This window comes from Panthera leo, chromosome E2 (assembly GCF_018350215.1).
Source record: "Panthera leo isolate Ple1 chromosome E2, P.leo_Ple1_pat1.1, whole genome shotgun sequence".
In the NCBI taxonomy this organism is placed as follows: domain Eukaryota; kingdom Metazoa; phylum Chordata; class Mammalia; order Carnivora; family Felidae; genus Panthera; species Panthera leo.
This window is the reverse complement of record NC_056693.1, coordinates 33095092-33102357: the sequence shown is the minus strand read 5'-3', so window position 1 is coordinate 33102357 and position 7266 is coordinate 33095092. Positions and strand designations below refer to the sequence as shown.

The window sequence follows — 7266 nt, the reverse complement described above, 5'->3', positions numbered from 1 at the left end:
GCTGCCGTGGTGCCGTTCTAGAAATGTCACGGCCCTTTGTCTGTATTCACAGGCTCCTGTGCAGCAAGAAGCTTTGAAATCCCAATAAATATTGAAATACAAGAATAGATTTCAGGAGTTACCTTCCTGCTAAAATCTCAAGACAAAATTCCCTTTGTTCCCGTGAGCCCCTTAGATCACACAGGGCATTTGCATCCAACGGGTCTCAGTAGCTCTTGTGTCTTCTGCGATCACATTGTGTTTATGATGTCATGAGCGGTTACCATGGAGGTAATTGTCATGATGTGGGAGATGTGTGAATTCAGGTGTGGAGAAACTCGGCAGCGTGAGATGATGGGTCTTTGAGAAAAAAGACAAATCCCCTTTCACCCCAACTTCCTTAGTAACAAAAGGGTGAAGCAGGAAAAGAGTTGGGGGGGATGGAAATCTGATAACTGAAAATTAGCTGTTGAACAGAGTGCTTTTTATGCTTTGCATGACACATTGGAAAGTCTTCCATTTATTTGTTTACTTTTTAGAATTATATTTCAATCATATATCTTATAGTATGGTGTTAAAAATAACTTTTGTGTTCTTTCTTGGAGAGAAATATACGGCTTGTGATAGCAGAAGAGAATACTATATTATGAAATCCAGGGTGAACAGGGAAATCTTTTGAATGATATACGAGGAAACTCAAAGGTGATTTGTTTCTGCCCGGGGCGGGGGTGAGGGGGGGATTCGGGTGGAGAGGGGTGGGGGCAGGCTGCCGCAGTCTGCCAAAAAACTACAAAATAAGATTGAGCCAAGCTAACAATACAGCCAGACTGGCTTGCTGCTGGCATTTGACAAGCTAGGGAAATGAGGCTGCAGAAATCCACAGGGAATTATTTCTTCCTCATGTTAATGAAGTACCATACATTTCTTTCTTGGGATGGGGGGTGGTGGGGGTGAGGGCATGGGTGCTGCTGAGCAAGTATTTTAAGGAAATGATCCAGAATCCCCCCCGCCTCTGGCTTGGCATAATCAATGTCATTACTGCTTGTTTGGAAGCTTTGTCTTTTCTTGGAAAGGACCCAGGACTGGCAGATTCAAGTAGTCAGTGTGGTGACTGGTGAAGGACGGAGGCTGCCAAACCAAGTGCAGGGAGGCTGGGCGCCCTTGAGCACTGGATTCTGAGTAAAGGACCTGGGTTCCAGTCCCAACTTTGCCACTGTGGATTTTCTCTTTTGACCTTTGCTGAGGTCCTTAACAGCTCTGTTTTCTCATCCTCCTGATCAAGTGAGACCATTATAAAAATAAACATATGGGTTATAAAATATATACATATTTTTAGGCAAGCTACAAATGCAAGCAGTTAAATGTTATTTGGGGTTCCATGTCAGCACAAAGATATATAGCTGTTTTTTTCATCCAGTGGTATCCTTCATGGACTTTCAGGGAGCAAGTGGGCACTTTGGTGAGCATTGATGCTGGTAGCCAACTCTCCCTGGCATTGCTTTGGGGAAAAGAGAATGTAATAGTGTTTCCAGAGAAAAAGAACCACTAGGATATCTGTTTATCTCTGCCTATCTATCTATCTATCTATCTATCTATCTATCTATCTATCTAAAATGAGATTTATTATGAGGAATTGGCTCATGTGATTATGGAAGCTGAGAAGTTCCATGATCTTCCAACTGCAACCTGGAGACCCAGGGGAGACAGTGGTGTAATTCAGTCTGAGTCTGAAGGGCTGAGAACCAGGGGAGCCAATGATGTAAATCCCAGTCCGAGGGCAGGGAAAATGAAATGAGATGTACTAGTTTAAGTAGCAAGGTAGGAAAGAAAGGGGCAAATTCCTCCTCTGCCTATTGTTGTGTTCAGATGCTCAGTGGATTGGGTGATGTCCACCCACATGGGGGAGGGCAGTCCACTGATTCAAATGCTAATCTCATCCAGAAACATCCTCACAGACACGCACACCCAGAAACGAAGTTTAATCTGGTCACCCTGAGGCCCACTCAGATTGACACCTAAAATTAATTGGCACATAGGGTGATGTCCCTAGGCAATGCTGAGCTCCTGCAAGATCAAGTATAAACTTCTTAGCCTGATATTTGGGGTCTTCCATAATCACTCCCCACCCAAACTTCTCAATCTCATTTCTTTACTCCATCAGGTATACCCTCCTCCTTAGTCAAACCTCACTTGTCACTGGACGTACCTGTAGTCTTTTTTGCAGTGTTCCTTCGTCTCACTGCCAGCCAATTCTACCTATTTCCTGGCTCACCCATGCTATATTGACCCTTCCCTGTGAACAACACCTGTTACTGTGTCACGTATGTGTTGTGCATGGTGGGCGCTGCACAAGGACATCTGGCCAGGGAAGCGGGACAAAGGCTTAAATCCAGCCAAATCATATGACTCACTGAGGAGCTGTGTTTGCTTAGAGGACAGGTACCTTTTCCCAATGGAAAAGAAGCACTGGAGAAGGATGGCTCTGTATGTATAGAATTATATACAAGTGATAGAATTAACTTTTCATCTCTTTGTTTTGTATTCTCTTGAGATTATAAACTCTTTGCAGAGTCAGGCTTTGATTTTCTTGTAGATAATCCCGTGAAATAATGCACAATTTAATTCTGAGTTATGGCCAGAGCACTGGGTTCTGAGTAAGAGGTTGTGCTAAAAGTTCTTTAAGGATAGGGCTAACTCATTTCTTTACCTATTAGTCCCTTTCACATAAGAAGTCTTTAACAAAAGAGAAATACATCCCCAATAAATATCTGATTGCTCACTTATTTATAGTAACAGTGGGAAGACATCAATACCACTGTCTTTTAAGAATGTTTCAATACCTATCTTAAGTTTATTGGAAGCAGAGGCAGTAATGGGACCATTTTCTTCTGAGGACTCAGAACAGTTTTTAGTTGGGGCTCTTGGGTCTGGGTCTTCATTCTCTCCTCCAGAGCAACATTGCACTGGGACTCCATGGTGGGCTAGAAAAATGGGTCTGAATCCTCCTGCTCATTCAAGAGCCAGACTCTTCTCCATAGGCCAAGGAGGAGAGCCACATGTCTCCATAGGCCCAGGAGGAGAGCCACATGTCTGTCCCCAAGGTGTTCCTGGATCGTCAGTGTGAAGACATGTAGGGAAGTGGCCACACAATGATACAAGAGGCCCTACAGCAGGAGTGGGTTCAGAGGCCGGAGGGGTTCTACGAGGCAGCAGAGACCCGCTCTCCTTGTATGTGGGCAGACACAGGTAGAGCGACTGGAGAGAGGCAACTTCAAGTGGTGACATAAAGCGGTCTCATTCATGTCCACATCTTCCATTAGCCTGTGTGCAGATGGCTCTGGACACATACACCTCCATCCCAGGCCCATCTATCCCTGGTCTCTCCACTCGGAGGCCTCAAAGTCTCCCCAGAGCCATTATGTCCCAAACTGATGTCAGGATATTTTTACCCAGATCTGGTCATCTTCTAGTGTTCCCTCTTGCCATCCCTCTTGTTTGGCTGGTTTGGCACATGCATTTGCTTAACTCACTCTTCACTCCCAGCTCCCCATTCCAGGTTTACATCCATATCTCTTGCCTGAAATGAATGCTGTTCCCACCTTACTGGGCCCCCATATCTCCTCTGGGCCCTCCAGCCCTTTCTCCACACAGCGGCTGGAGTGAGAATTTCAAAATGCCAATCTGATTATGTCTCACGTTCCCAAAACTACCCTGCTTCCCTGCTCAAAACCTTGTAATGCTTTCTCATTTCTCTTAGGATGAAGACCCATATACCCTCAGTAGAGCCTTTAAGAACCCTTGTAGTCTGACCCCTGGCAACTTCTCCAGTTCCACCCAGGACCAGCACCCCCAGCTCTGTGCTCAGTGTGAGCCTTCTTCCTGCTCCTCACCAGCTCCAGGCCCAGGCAGCTCCCTCTGCTGGGAACCCTCTCTTCTGCCATGGCTGCCACACCCACCTCATTTGCCTAATCATCCCTTCTCGTTTTCCACATACCAGCTCAAATATCACTTCTTCAAGGAAGCTTTCTCTGATTCCCAGACCACCTTAGCCCTTCTGCCTCGTACATCTTTGATCACTTTTCCTTTGTCATACATCAGTTTGTAATCATAAACTTACTTTTGTGGATATTTGACTGATGTCTGTTTTCCCTGAAAGGTGGTAAGCTCTGGGGTATCTGGTTGGATTTGCCCTCTGCTACATCCCCAGTGCCCAGTACATTGCCGGATCCACCTTACACACTCAATTAGTCACGCACATGAGTGCATGAAGGTTGTTTAGGAATGGGGGGCCACCCCGTGGGACCGCAGTGTTGGATACATGGGAGGAAGTAGCCAAAAGTGAGGTTGGGAACAAGCTTGCGACCGAGATCTTACCCTCTGGCTTGGGGGTGCTGTGCGGCCTGTAACACAAAGGTGTGACAGGCTAAGAGCTGTGTTTTAGAGCAGTAGCTCTGAGAGGGGTCTTGAATTGGAGGGTAAAGGGAGACATGCTAGGAGGCATCTGATGAAGATGGCCTGAATTAGAAGAGTGGAAAGAGAAATGGATAGGTGAGCACAAATGCTTTCAGTGTTTCCCATTTCCATCCCCCACCCCAGTAGGAAAAGCAGTAATAGATCAAGGGCTTTACATGATTGCAACTTATTTTAATTTATTTGACCTGAATGTCACTGGTATATGGGGAAGAGAGAGAGAAGGATCTGAAAATTGGTGGGGCAGTAGGCAATGTGGCAGAGTCATGAATCTGTAGATCTTTCTCCTTTCCCGAGCAAAAGTGGCCCATGAAAGCCTGAGGGAAAAGAAAACTCTTCGGACCTACTGCCCTGAGCTGATGGTGAGTTGGTATGTGAGGGCATGTGAAATCCAGGAAACCTCCTTTGGGGGCAGACAGATTTGGTTCCTGTCTCCTTGTTCTGAGCTGCCAAGTCTGTCATGGCAGCCTGTCTTAACCGAGACTCTGTGAGTGTCTTATAATGGCGGATATTTCGAGAGGGTGATCGTGTGGAGGACAGGGTAGTCTCAGGACCAGGGAGACACATAGCGAAGGGTATTTGCCTCACCCCGAGCTTGGGGCCACATCTCCTGTTTCGCTTAATCTTTTTTATGATTCTTGTCCTCTGAATCATGGTGACAGCACTAGGGTTATATAATGGATCGCTTTACTGTTTCACCATGGTTGACGTAGATAGAACACAAAGTTTAGCTTTCTTACAAATGTCTTTAATGGGTCTAGCATCCCCTTCTAGAATGTGACCAATATAATAATACTATTGTGCTAATAGTGTTCATGCCTAATGTCTCTTATGTCATTGGACATTTTTTAACTACAGGCAGGGCTGCAATATGCCAGTTGTGCTTTGCCCAGTTCTGGCCGGCATCACTCAGGTAGACTCCCATGGGAACAGCACCCCCTGGAGGTGTGCAAGGTGGCACCCCTGCCCATGAAGTGTGCAAGGGAGACACTAGCCTTATTTTGCTGGCTCAGAATGGTGACATGCCTGTTCAGTGTCATGTGACAGGTAAACGCTGTCACTGCAGCTAGGATCCAGCTTCTGAATCTAAATCCAGTTTTAATTTTGTTGCACCTCCCAGCTGATCACTGCTTGAATAAATGAGTGAATGGAGAAAGACGAAGACTCTGACCAGGAGCCCGCACAGGGTCATGACTTATTCTGAAGGCCCTTGACTGCCGTCAGCAGAGCCAGCTGCCCGAATCTGCAGTTCATCCATTCTCTTTGTGCACTTTGCCCACGTGTGGGCCCTGGGTGACATGGCCTTGGTGTTTTTCTACCTTTCAGCCTGAACCCCTTGTGTCTTTGTGGTGCGCAAGGCCACACCTCCCCTGCCTGTCCCGTTCCCTCAGGGCCTTGCTTCCGGCTACTATTAGGTCATCCTCTCCCATAAGGTGTTCATTAATAAAGTGGAAGACTATCATTTCAGTTGGGAGTTGCAAAGGATCAAACAGCCTCTAAAGCAAAAAGAAATTACTCTGTGTAATGGTGGAATTGCTGGCTGGGTGGGCGAGTTGTGAATCTGTGGGGTTTTTATGAGGAAGAGCAGGAAAGGACCTCACTAATCACACAATGCAGATGAGGAAACAGAGGCGTCAAGAATTAGTGGGTTTGCTGGGGCTTGGACTGCGTTTTTTCATTATGCTATGCTTCCTCCAGTCATTTGAGTTGGAGGTCTTTCCTGACATCTTTTCCACCTTACCTGACTGAGGGTGGCCCTGCATTTGGACCGTCTATGTCCCGTCAGTATTGGGAGAACAGGAGGGCAGTGTCTAGGGGACAGGGAGCTTGGTCAGTGGTGTCCTTGGACCCTGGATTGACCCCAGGATCCGAGCTTTTAAATGCTATTATAAAATGCAGTCCGTCTAGAGCTCAGTACCTCTTGCCATCAGACTAATGCAGCCTTGGTGGAGGGCGGGGTGGCGGCTGGCTGCCTGGCAATCTCCTGGAGCCCGGGAGAGGGATTACGCTCGCTCAGGCAACCTCATCACTGTAATAAAAATGGGAGTTATGTTTATCGACTCATCAGGACTGCCCATTTAGACGATTACCCCATTTCCAATCCCATTTCTAGAGAAAAGAGGATTGCTGGACACTTCCTCCCACCCCCACCTCTGACAGGGCCCTGTCTGTGGATTCATGGAGGGGGGTGGCGGGGGGGAGGGGGATGTGTTGGAGGTAGGCACACAGCAGGCTTCGAGCTTTGCCCTCTTTGTCTTCCAGAGCTGGCAAGCCTCAGCGGGATGGCTGTCCCCTGAGAGATGGGAGAGGAGGAGAAACGGCCCAGCAGGGGCCTGGAGCAGCTGGCTGGCGTCAGTAATTTCCTGTAGGAGATTTTGCCGGCCGGGTACACGTCACCCTGCTGTTGCCCCCCCTGTCTTCTCCCATGCGCTGCTAAAATAAACTAAAGCGACCCTTGGGCTGTGTTCACGTAAATGCAGTTATTTAACCTCATCTTTGTGGAGCCCAGGTATAAAACAGCATCACCTGTTTGGAATAAGATAGGGAGGAGGTGAGACGGAAAGATCCCTGAACAGCTGGAATACACATTATAAAGTTTCTCCTCCCACACAGAAGAGTCTTTGGGGCCCTTGCTCAGAGACCATTGACTCTTACTTAACGCACAGCTCTAATTAGCTTGGTAGGCTGCTTTCTGACACCCAAGCAGATTGGAAGTGGGAATTAAAGATGGAGGAAAGCTGGAGCCAGTGGTTAAGGGCCAGATCAAAGATGTGACATCTGTGAGGACAACTGTGGGTGGGAATCCTCTCTAGAGGG

At 47.3% G+C, this 7266-nt stretch overlaps 1 long non-coding RNA gene across 1 annotated transcript; it reads left to right on the top strand.

Annotated features, from left to right (window-relative positions):
- Nucleotides 1-316: 316 nt before the first annotated feature.
- Nucleotides 317-6894, top strand: LOC122209039. The gene is made up of 3 exons (XR_006197419.1): nucleotides 317-393; nucleotides 585-681; nucleotides 6712-6894. It is a non-coding gene; the product is annotated as an uncharacterized LOC122209039 (long non-coding RNA).
- Nucleotides 6895-7266: the final 372 nt, after the last annotated feature.